This window comes from Cupressus sempervirens, chromosome 11 (assembly GCF_028749045.1).
Source record: "Cupressus sempervirens isolate cs-2001-9-10 chromosome 11, ASM2874904v1, whole genome shotgun sequence".
NCBI classification, from domain to species: domain Eukaryota; kingdom Viridiplantae; phylum Streptophyta; class Pinopsida; order Cupressales; family Cupressaceae; genus Cupressus; species Cupressus sempervirens.
This window is the reverse complement of record NC_143128.1, coordinates 810,262,850-810,276,086: the sequence shown is the minus strand read 5'-3', so window position 1 is coordinate 810,276,086 and position 13,237 is coordinate 810,262,850.

Genomic DNA, 13,237 nt, shown 5'->3' with positions numbered 1-13,237 from the left:
GAAATGGGTTTTGGACAATTTTTGGTGTCTACATTTTGCCCCTCTTTGATATAGCATTAGTAATGTTATATCAAAGAAGAATAAAATATAGTGGCTGAAAGGATAAGACTAGTAGCATGATGCCCCAGTCATTGAAGGATGAGGAAGGATGATGAGGGTGGAAGGGTATGCCCCCTCAAGAGGACATGCAGGTTAGGAGAACACGAATGTTCTCTCGAAATGGATAGGAAGATGGAAGGGAGTTATGATGCAATGGCATGAAAAACCTAAGTTTGATATTGTACTTAACACTATGCACCAAGGTATGAGGAACCAAGATGACAATGTGTCCAGTACGTGATAAAAAGGGTCTAGTACAACCATATGCCCTATGAAACAATGATATGGAAGATCATGATTCCTGGGACAATAGGATGCAAAGACCATGATACATGCAAAAAATGCTAATGCATACAAGTAATCAAGCAACCATGCACAAAAGACCAAAAATAAACCACCATTTTGCCCCTAGTCAAGCTGAAAACCCATTAATGGATTGATTGATGAGGATTGATTAAGGATGGAAAAGCTAATGCTAAGCATAATGCACATCCAAGGATTGGGAAGGATTCATCCCATGATAATGATGTTTGAATATAATAAATGGATTATCAGCTGATTGGGTCAACTTGATGAATTGATTAAAGATTGATGTACAAGATTACAAGATTAGATTGATTGAATTAGTATTGATTGCACAAGTGATATGTATTTTTGATTTTTTTGATTTTATGGTAGATAGAAGAATGAACATGGATGCGATTATAAGAATGATGTTGATAGGATGAAGAATGATGATAGTAGAATTGATTTGAAGTGAAAGAATTAGAAGAATTGAAAATTGAATGAATTAGAAGATAAATGAATTCGATTGAAGTGAGTTGGAAGAATTAGATTGAATGTGCTATGAACGAATAGAATGGATAGAAATGAATTGATTAGACGAATGTGTGAGAGAATGGATAAAATGAATGGATTGAATGAATGTGAGATAGAATGGAATAGAATGGAACCAATGACAAGGGAGAGTCAAGGTAGGGGAAATGGAGGAAAAGCAATGTGATGTTGGTGGATGCAAGGAATAGTGAAAGGATATGAGGGGCCAAATGATATGGTATTAAAAAAAATGTGGGGCCAAGGATCATGTTTCAAAGGAGTCCAAATGCCCCATACCAAGGATAGGAATATGGTGGAAAATATGGTGGGAAAGGATGCATGAAAAGGGCAGGAGATATGGTGGGAAAGGAGGCATGAAAATGGGAAAATGGTGCGAAGGCTTAGCGTATGGAGGAAGAGAAGGCATGAAAATAGGAAAATGGTGCGAAGGCTTAGCGTATGGAGGAAAAGAAGGAATGTGTTCTTCCAAAGCATGTATGAACATTTTGATATTGTGCCTCTAGTATTGAGCATGAGCATGGACATGAAAGTGGAATGAATAAGGGATATGTGAGGGAGGGTATGAAATAGGAATAATGATATGAAGGGTATGGATGAAATGTGCGATATGAAGTGGATGAAATGGAGGGATGAACAAGATCAAGGACACATGAAAGGGGGTAGGAAGCATGTAGGAGTATGGATGAACATGAGAAGGACTATGGAATGTGAGATATGGAGCATATGTCAAGATCAACTATATGGATGAATTATGGATGTATATAGGATAATGGATGGATGATGCACAAGGGATATGGAAAGCACATATGGATGGATGAATGGAAAGTGAAAGTCAAGATCAAAGATGGAAAAGGATAATAAACGGTGGATGGAAGCATGGAAGATATGTATGAAAGAGTGGTATGGCTAGAGCTTGCCCCCAATGTAGAGTGCAAGTGAAAGAGGAAACGTGAATGGATGGATAAGTGGAATGGGAAGGTAATAAATACATGATAGGAAAATGAAGGGAGGACTCAAGCATCTATATACGCGGATGATATCCCTTCATATATTTTTCCTTTATTTTTGATTTTCAAGGAATTTTGATTATTTGCTCATAGATGTTGAGAGGGTAGTGAACGGAGGAAAATGACTTATGGAAAGGTTTGGATTAAGGTGGTGGAGGGGGTGGGAGGAAGACATGGTTGATGGATGCTAGGTTGGAAGACATGTGAATGAAGTGGAAAGATCGTCATTGGCACACACCTTGAAGGGTGATGGAAAGGAGGAAATTGTGGAGGATATGTGGGAGAAAGGGTGAATTTTGGGATATAGGCACCCAAAATAGATGAAGGAGACGATGGAGTTGGAATGGTGGATTTGGGTATATAAGGACCCAAAATGGAGATGGAAGATGGAAGCTTGGATGGATTATGCATGAGGGAAGCCTTTGGATTAGCAGAGTTAGATGGCATTGTGAATCTTTCTTTGAGATTCACTGCTACATTAAGTAGCTTTGGTATCCACAAAATCTTTGCATTTTTTATTTTCAGCCTTTGTGGCCTTTTGATTTTGCTTTGGATCATATTTTTCTTTTCTTGAACATGTCGTTTAGAGGGGACATGTTGATCCTTGGGCTTTTGTGGATTTTTGGCTTTATTCTCTTTTTCTTTAGCATCCAATTTGCTTCCATTGGCTATGGTATGGGTGCATGAAGGTAAATGAGATGGAGAGCATATGGATGGTGAACGTTGGAAGGAATTCAAGGAAGTGTGCCTTTGTTGATCTTTAGGAGCATGAGCGGATGAGGGGGAAAACATGGGTATGGTAGATGGATGTATGTAAGGGCCCAAAATAGATGGAAGGGATGAAGGGTTTGAATGTGGAACATAAGGAACTAGAATGGACGGAAGATAAGGACCTAGAATGGACTTGGAATATGAATGGTGGAAGTGTTTAGGTTTGGAAGGAGGAATTTTGGATTTGGAAGGAGTGGAAGATGTACCAACATCTTGAGCCATGGTTTCTTCAATGGGATACTTATTATTTTCAACACAAGATACGAGTCCATGTGCATGGGGTTCATGAGTAGATTGCATAGGTGGAATAGGATCATGTGGAATATTATGAGAGCTAATGGTATCTTGAGATGGTGTGGGATCATGAAAGGGAAATGAAGGGGTGCTTTGATCTTGAATTAGAACAGGATCATGTAGTGGGATGCATGAATCGTGAGATGGAACAGGATCATGCGATGGAGTGGAGGGGATGGAATCATGAGATAACATGATTTGATCTTGACATGGAGGAATGTTAATGGATGGAGTGGAAGGAAAATCTACATGAAGTGGAGGATCGATGGAGGCTAACTCTTTAGATGGAATGGAATTGGTGGTACATGGAATGTCTTGATCTTGATGAGGAAGGGGATCATGAGATGGACTAGGGGGGATAAATGGATCTTGAGGGATAGGGGAATGATGGGATGAAGAAATGCTCGGATCTAGAGGAGAAGATGAACCTATAATGTCATGCTTTGGAGGAAGATCATTAGATGGAACTTGGGGTATCACTTTGGGTGATTGGATTGCTTTATCTTGTTCTTTACACTTAGCCAAGAGTGATGTGAAAAACCTCTTACGAGGTGGGGATGATGTTTTTGGAGGATTAGGATGAGGATTGTGGGAAGGTGTAACTATGGGTGGGGGATTTCATGGAGGGTTGGGATTGGATGGGACATGAGGACTAGGATCTTCAAAACATGGGGGAAGAGGACACATGGCATGGAAGGCCACCTCTTGCTATTGGGTTGCCAATATATAATTCTTTAATTGTTCCATTTCCATGGCAAGGGCATTTGTGTTGGAGGAAGTGTGTGAGCTAGGAATGGAATCGTATGTAGTGGAAGGGTAAGGAGGTGGATTTCCCTTGTCAAAGGTAGAAGAATAATGAACATGAGATGGATGAGAGTTGGATATGAAGTGTTGAGGATGGATTTGATATGCTAGTTGAATGGGAGGTATAACTCCATATTGTCTTTGAAGATTGTCAACCATTTGATTAAGAAAATTCAAATCCATAGATGTTAGAGGAAGAGGGATGAAAGATTTGATGAAGGATGGGATACAAACTTAGGACTAGGAGCTTTGGACTTTTGACTTGATTCGAATTACATTTGACTTGATATTGATTTGATTGAATTTGATTTGTTTTGATTTGATTTTGGTTTGATTGGATATGATATGGATAAGGGTTTGATTTGATTTGATAAAAAGCCTTATGAGATTGCAAACAAGTGAATGTGGTATTAGAATTAAAGTCCAATGTTGATGATAATGCTCCTATGACCAAAGTAGAAGATGTGATGCAAACTTGAATGAAATGAGATTAGAAAGATCGATTATGGAGGAATATGTAGATGGATCGAATTAAGAATTGATTAGAAAAGAATGAATTTGACAAGGGATTGGATTAGAAGAATGATGATGTGGAGGATTGAATTAAGAATGCATTATGAGATTGGTGGACAAAATTGAAGCTGGATGATGATGAAGCATGACTAGAATGAAGATGAGGAATGAGATTGAATGACGAGGAAATGATGTGGACGAATAGAAATGATGAAGACAAGAGATGTGTGAGTGTGATGAATTTGATGGAGAGAAGAAGTGACATGGAATGATGTGGAAAACTTGACTAAGAAGACCTAGAACAAGACATGTTTTTGTTGTTTTTGAAATTGTTTTTGATTTTTTTGGATTTTTGAAGTTTTATGATTTTTATGGGTTTTTATGTTTTATGATGTTTTTGGATTTTTATGTTTTATGATGTTTTTGGGTTTTTAGGTTTTACGATGCAAAAGAAAACAAGAAAATATGTACAAGGCAAGTTTAGATGGTGTTTGTCCCCTTCGAATGGGGAGGTTTTTGAACATTCAAGCACGTAGAACACACCAACAAACCTATAAGGTTGCAACTAGGATATACAAGGTTCAACTAGAGAGCGTCCTCGATATACACAAGGTACGTGAGGCCCAAATTTGTAGATGAAAGAAAATACTGCCACACAGTTGGGGGGAGATGGTAACCCAAATCTCCTCCTTCACATCCCAAAGGTATAAAGTTCTTTGGGGCTTAGCCAAGAGTGACAATATTATGCTTCCAAGAGAGGTGTCTTTCGATTCACCTCTCGATTTTTATATTCCACCAGAACACAAGAGTTGAGGTCATCCCAAGGGGTGATGAAATCCCCAAGAAGGCCTCCTAAAAAAGAAAAAATAAGACCACTTATTTCTTGTGCACCCAAGATCACCCAAAGGCGCAAGGGGAGAGAATACGTAAGTGGCCTTGGGGTTCAAAAAGACACGCGTTCATTCCCAATGAAACTTTAGGTTATGTAATCTACTTGAAGACACATGTGTTTAAAGCATACAATGTTCTTTCCAACTTGAAATCATGGTCAACGGAAATGAAAAGTGCAGATTCGTCAACAAGATAGTAAATCAAGCGTGTGCATAGGCAAAATGCTAAAAATGAAATCAATTTCCCTTAAGGCATTCGGGATTGTGTGAGTTCATTTTAAGCACCAATTCCAAATGTTTTCTAGTCTAAGCATACATGTCGATTATCCCTTAATGCATTCAAGATTGAATTTGATTGTTTTAGCGTTTGACCATGCATTCAAAGGTGAGTGTTTAGGCATACAAGTTCATTCCCAAAACAAAATTAAAGCAAAAATTTGCAAGCAATATGGTTAGCGATAAAATATTCCTGCAAAACAAAAAGTTAGGACAGTGAAAATGTAGGACAAACGCAAAACAACCCTAAAATGAAAAGGTTAGCACAAAGTTTGGTCTTTGATAGAAAAAATAGAGACCTAAAATACATCAAAATCTCATGAAACTAATATCAACGCAATGGGGTCAGAATCAGCTTTTCGGCGATATTTCGTTTTGCAAAAACGGAGCTTGTATGCTCAAGTTATGAGTAAAAATGTGAAGGTTACTCCTTATGGTCTAAAAGTGTGTGTGGACTGCTGATGCAGTGCTGATGTCAGTAGCCTGCAAGGTCAAATTTGATGGTTAGAAGAAAGTCAAGAATTTTTTTTTTTTTTTTTGAACATTTTTGCTAAAAAGATATACGAAAATTTACATTGTAAAAAATAAAGATAAGTTTTATTTTTGTAAAAAAGGAATAAAGTTGATCAAAAAACAAAAAACAAAAAAACTTATAATTGAACCTAAATTTAAAAAAAATGCAAAAGGAAAAAGTGGAGGAGGAGCGGCGGAGAGGGTTGTAGGTCGGCGGAGGCGGTCGAAGGCAGTGGTGGCGGTGTGGGAGGAGGTTAGGCTGAGCGAAGAGGGTTTTTTCACAGGGCGAAGGAGATGCAGGCGAGTGGTGGGTGTGAAGTGGCATCTTCGGTAGCTAAGGTGGGCATAGGCAATGGTGCCGCGAGCGACAGTGGTCGCAGGAGTTGGTGGCTATGGCGGGTTGAGTGAAGAGGTGGCATTGGAGGCGGGAAGGCGGAGCCACCGAACAGTGGTGGGGTTACGGCAGGTGCAGCCACGGGAGGTGCGGCCGAAGCGGAGGCTGTGGGCACTGTGCCATGGCGAGAGAGAAAGGGCAGAGGCAGCGAGTTGCAGAGTTGTGGTAGGGAGCGGGGGTTGTGGGCCGCGCGGCGGCGACTGCGCCGCTCGTGACGGAAACACAACTTTTTAATAATTTTTTTATTTTTTAAATTTTTTTTTTGTTTTTTTGAATTTAATTTATATAAAAAAGCCAACAAACAATGCTAACCCCCCATTTTTTTTTACTTTTTTTTAAAAAAAACTAACATATGTAAATTAACAAACATGAATCCCATTTCCCATATTCAGTCACTTTCATCCCCATGATCATGATCACTACTAGAGGCACAATACCAAATGTTTATACATGCTTTGGAAGAGCACATGCCTTCTCTTCCTCCATCCACTAGCCTTTACACTATCCTTCCATTTTCATGCATCCTTTCCCACCACATTTTTCTCCCATTTTCGTATCCTTGGAATGGGGCATGTGGAATCCTTTGAAGCATGGTCCTTGGTTCTACAATTTCCAACACCATATCATTTGGCCCCTAATATCCTTTCACCATTCCTTTCATCCACCAACATCACATTGCTTTTCCTCCATTTACCATACCTTGACCCTCCCTTGTCATTGGTCCTAATCCATTCTATTCCACATTCGTTCGATCAATTCATTTCTATTCATTCTATCTCATATTCATTCAATCCATTCATTTTATCCATTCTCTCACACATTCATCTAATCAATTCATTTCTATCCATTATATGCATTCATTTATATCACATTCAATCTAATTCGTCCAACTCACTTTAATCAAATTCATTTATCTTCTAATTCATTCAATTTTCAATTCTTCTAATTCTTCCACATCAAATCAATTCTACTCTCATCATTTTTCATCCTATCCACATCATTTTTCCACTCTCATCCATGTTTATTCTTCTATCCACCATAAAATCAAAAATCAAAAATATATATCAATTGTGCAATCAATACTAATTCAATCAATCTAATCTTGCAATCTTGAACATCAATTCCTAATCGATTCATCAATTTGACCCGATCAGCTGATAATCCATTTATTATATTCAAACATCATTATCATGGGATGAATCCTTCCCAATCCTTGGATGCACATTACGCTTATCGTTAGCTTTGCCATCCTTAATCAATCATCATCAATCAATCCATTCATGGGTTTTCAGCTTGACTAGGGGCAAAATGGTGGTTTGCTTTTGGTCTTTTGTGCATGGTTGCTTGATTACTTGTATGCATTAGTATTTTTTTTCATTTCTCATGGTCTTTGCATCCTATTGTCCCAGGAATCATGGTCTTCCATATCATGGTTTCATATGGCATATGGTTGTATTAGACCCTTGTTTTCACGTACTTGACACATTGTCATCTTGGTTCCTCATACCTTGGTGCATCGTGTTAAATACAATATGAAACTTAGGTTGTTCACACCATTGCAGCATAACTTTCCCCTTCCATTCCATTTCGAGAGAACATCTGTGTTCTCCTAACCCTCATGTCCTCTCAAGGGGGCATACCCTTCCATACCCTTTCAATCCTTGTCATCCTTCCTCATCCTTTCATGACTGGGGCATCATGCTATTAGTCTTATCCTTTCAGCCACTATATTTTATTCTTCTTTGATATAACATTACTAATGCTATATCAAAGAGGGGCAAAATGTAGACACCTAAATTTGTCCAAAACCCATTTCCTAGTCAATTAAATAGATATTTATTATCTATTTAATTACCCTATGTTTAATTAAATAAATTTGCATTTATTTAATTATACTCGCCGTACCTTGATTTAAATAAACTACGGTTTATCTAAATCCTAACCAATTCCCCCTTGCATCTAACCCCTTTCACTTTAATTAAGTATGTCATTTACTTAATTAATTCCCTCCTAATCCCACTAGGAATTAAATATTGCATTTAATCCTATTTGAGCACATGGCTCCTACATTTAACCCTCACCTAACCTCATTAGCCTACCTAACCCATCATGCTAAACCTACCCACTTCCCTAATCATGCTTTCTTTTCCTAATCATCCTAGCTAATCTCCTCTTAATCCTAAGTGTGTTCTCACACATGTGTGAGGAATCCTCACACATGTGTGAGAGATGTTCACACTTTCCTCATCCCTCATATCTTGCATGAGAATCAAGTTGTCTCACACATGTGTGAGAAGCCATGCTTCTCACACCTCATTGATCATGTCACTTTCAAAGGTGTCTCACACATGTGTGAGAAGCCATGCTTCTCACACCTCTTACACCTGTCATTGACATGTCACCATCAAAGGTTGCTCACACATGTGTGAGCATATTGCCCCCTTTGAATGGTCAAAACCCTAATCCATGTGGAGTCTACTTGTCCTCCACCTTATTGACACCTCATTGATCCTAAGAGATCCTAGCCTTCTATCTTGCATTCAATCTTAGCCATCCATTTTCTTATAAAAGGAGATCCCTCTCCTCATTTCCACATCTACTATCTACCTCATTGTTATGCTGCTGGATTTGTGAACAACCACATCCCACAACAGTGTGAAATCATCAATCACTTGATGGTTTCATGAGGTTTGGATAGTGCTATTTTGTTGTTCATTTACATGTCTTCTTTCATATTCTGAGGTTTTGCATGATAATGTAGGAATGTGCATTAGTTGCTTAGTGTTATTTCCTTAGTTACATTTTTATGCAACACAGTTGTTAGACATGATCCAAGAGGAAGGCGAATAAAGTATAATGTTATGGAAGAAGAAGATATTGAAGATGATGAAGATCAAGATGATGGTGATGATGATGATGATGGTGATGATGATGATGATGATGATGATGATGGTGATGGTGATGATAGTGATGACGATGGTGATGATGGCGATGATGGTGGCGATAATGATGGTGATGATAATGGTGATGATGGTGATGATGGCGATGATGATGATGATGATGATAATGATGAAGATGATGAAGAAGAAGATAATCAATGACATAATTGAAATGATCAATGAAATGATTGACATGATTTATTGCTTTCAATTGTAATGATTACATATTTATTGTGTTCAATTCTAATGATTACAACATATGTTATTTATAATTACCATGAATGTTTATATTGTGTCTAATTGTCACCCTTTTTACAAATAGACAATTAACTACAGACATTGTCACCCCTTCTGTTAATGATCTTGCATTCCATATATAAGGTAAATTTGTTCATGTTTATGATGTTGCATATTGTTCATGTTTTCTTCTTAGTTATTTGTAGCATACACGTATCATGTAATTTTTAGCTAACATAAGATAAATGATTAACATAAGAAAGAAATTTTATTACATATTTATTATGTTCAATTCTAATGATTACAACATATGTTATTTATAATTAACATGAATGTTTATACTGTGTCTGATTATCATCTTTTTTGCAAATAGGCAATTGACTATAGACATCATCACCCCTTCTATTGATGATCTTGCATTCCATATATAAGGTAAATTTGTTCATGTTTACGATTATGCATATTGTTCATGTTGTCTTCTAAGTTATTTGTAGCATATGCGTATCATATAAGTTTTAGCTAACTTAAGATAAATGATTAACATATGCAAGAAATTTGACCCCTTTGGTGTGGATCGTGCACAATGGCATGGATCAACAGGTATAAGTCAATAAATAGACATAATTTTCTTATATTCTTCTTGTTTATCATTGAACAAATATGTTATAAATAGACATATTATATAATCATATAATGTATATATAGACAAAGAAGGTCCGTATAGAAATATAATTGTATAATCACTTTCAACTTACTACATTTTATATCTCTCATGTATAGACAAAGAAGAATTGCACGTATGAGTCACAACTTGATTATTCTATATATATATATATATATATATATATATATATAATTTAAATATTATCAAATTTTCATTTGATGGATTGTAGGACCCACCAAATAGGTACTTGTCAGATCTATCTACATCGAATGAGGGAAATGAGAAAATGGTAGATGAAAGCTCTACATGTAGTATGGCTAAAATAGGGAGATCAACTAGAGGTCAAAAGATTAGAAAAAAATTTGATAAAAGCATGCAATTTTTCCTTTCTAATGGGGGTTCATGTTCTTATGATGATGAGACCAAAGGCGACCTCAAGGTGCCCTTTCGGTACATACACATTGATAAAGAATGGGTACCAATGAGCTACCTCCAATTAACACCAATTTTGTGTTAATTAGAGGATATATCGCATTGCTCCATCCTCATTACATGGTTTGGGCATATTTTCTATGGATGGGATAAAGGTATGTTACAAAAAAGTTGTCAAATTGTTCAAGTATGTTGGTCCATGTTACAATTGCAATGATTGGATGCAGATTGTTCGATATAAAAAAAACATGCGTAGGTATGCACTATCAGCTAATTATATACAATGGAAAGAAAATGATCAAAGTAAAAGATTTTCTATGTACATTGATGGGAGACCAAAAGAATAGGTAATATTGCAGGTTTTATAAATAGTACGTGACCTTCCTCAACTAGTAAGCAACCCAGTTTCATATTTGAGGCATGTGAGGGAAATGAAGTTTTTGTTTGTGCAATAAAATCAATAAGTGTAGGGGAAGAACTGCTAATAGATTACCATTTAAATCACATAGATACAAACAAAGTTGCTATCATGAGGGTTGTAAGTACTATATACCATTTTATTAATAAGTTTTTTTTTTGCTATCTATTGCTTTTAGTTAGCTGAAGTTTTTATGTTTAATCTTTTTGACAGGACGATATGGATCCCACACATGATAGAGGCCATGAGGATGCTACTCCCACCCATTCTTCAGCAAGGGTAAACCTTATTGAAATTGTACAAATTAGATAGTTGAAAAATGTTATATTATTATGTTATTTGATTTATAGTTTTTGAGTTTTTATTATAGTTTTATTGATATTCCTCTCACAATTTGATGTTCAAGATAGGGGAAAAGCACCTCTAGTAAGTGCATAGCTAATAGCTACCCCTTCTGATGATGATATTGCAGAAACACCTAATGTAACAATTATGTTGAAGAAAAAAATTTTAAAAATTAATTTAGAAATAATGAGAATTTTGGATGAAGCAAATATTCCATTTGAGAAGATGATGAAGAGGCTATCTAATTTGAGAGTGCAAGCTCCTCGTTATGAAGTAAGCAATAATAAATCTTTAGTTACAACAAAAGTTCAATAAATATTTATATTTTATAATCTTTTATGTTGTGAAGTAAGATATGTAATATGTGTTCTTGTTACAAGATTTTTTGGCAACTGATCCAGAACCTGGTCAAGGACAATGCAGTGAGGCCTGTACTAGCAGAGCTCCGACCGCCACTGATAAAATAATCTTTTAGTTGACAAGTTACAAGGAATTTTTTATTTTGAACATTAAAAAAATTCTTAACTCTTATTTTTATTATTTTAGAATGTCTTTGCTAAAAATGTATTGTTAAGGTCATCAAGTGTAGGAGACTCCTAGGAGGTTGATGGATGTCTATATGAGATTGCCGAGTGCAATGTTAGCAACAAGGGGACATCCAACTGGTAAATCCTTGTTTTGCTATATTTGGTTTTGTGTTAATTATGAGTTGATAATTTGTACTTTAATCTTGGGTGCATCACATAGTGGATTATTTTTTGTGTGGTAGGAGATGCACCGTCTGCTATGCCAAATGTAGATCATAGTGCATGTATTAGTGATAATTCACCATCATTTCCTAGAGCTACCCATGTTTCTAGCACGAGAGCTATGCAAATTTTTTTTTGATTGACAATGATGAATCGATGCCTTCAAAATGTCCTAAGATTCCAGGTACTTTAAATAATTATTTTTTATATTGTAATATGCATTTACCTATTCATAAGAAGCTTTGGATTGATTATCCTATGATAATTTTTGCAAGAAATGATACATTTTATAAGAAGCTTTATGACCTCACATTGCAAATATTCGAGCCCACCATACATATAAGGTGGAACATCATAAGTGAACTAATTTTATCCCACTATTTTGTTTTCATATCATTAATTGGTGCAACATTTTTCCTTTCATTTGGGTCTTTTATTTTACTAGCTATATCTAAAAATTTTGTGTTTTTTCTTAAAAGGTGGAACTTGCAAGAAAACAATTTAAAAGATCAGCTCATCAAAGATTTAGAGCATGAGTTTGGTATTAATATTTTTGATGAGAAGAAATTTTTAGAAAAAACTTGCAAACATCTTAAGATTGTGAGGGACTCATATAGAAAGAGTCTCTTCTAGAACCTGAAGTACAAGCATCCTCCCTTTATTTCAGTGAGGGAATGGAATGAGTTCATTTTGGATGCAAAGGAGAAAGGGGATGCTCAAAGAGGAATTACACCAGCAAATGTGAGAAGATATGCAATAGTATTAAATACTAGTACATTAATGTAATAATACACTAATTAGTACTGATCTTTATATCTATATCATCTAACATATTTTAAACTTTTCATAGGTTGCAAGACACATCAAAGGCAACAAGGGCTAGGCTGGAAAAGATTGGGTAGCACAGACTTGGCTCTAGGGGATATTATAAAATCAAAGCACAAGTTGTAAGTACCAGTAAATGAATTGCAGAGAAAAAATTATTTATAAAATACAAATAATTTTGTTAATTAATAAAAAAATGCAGGGCTCTGATTTTAATCTAGAGGCCACGG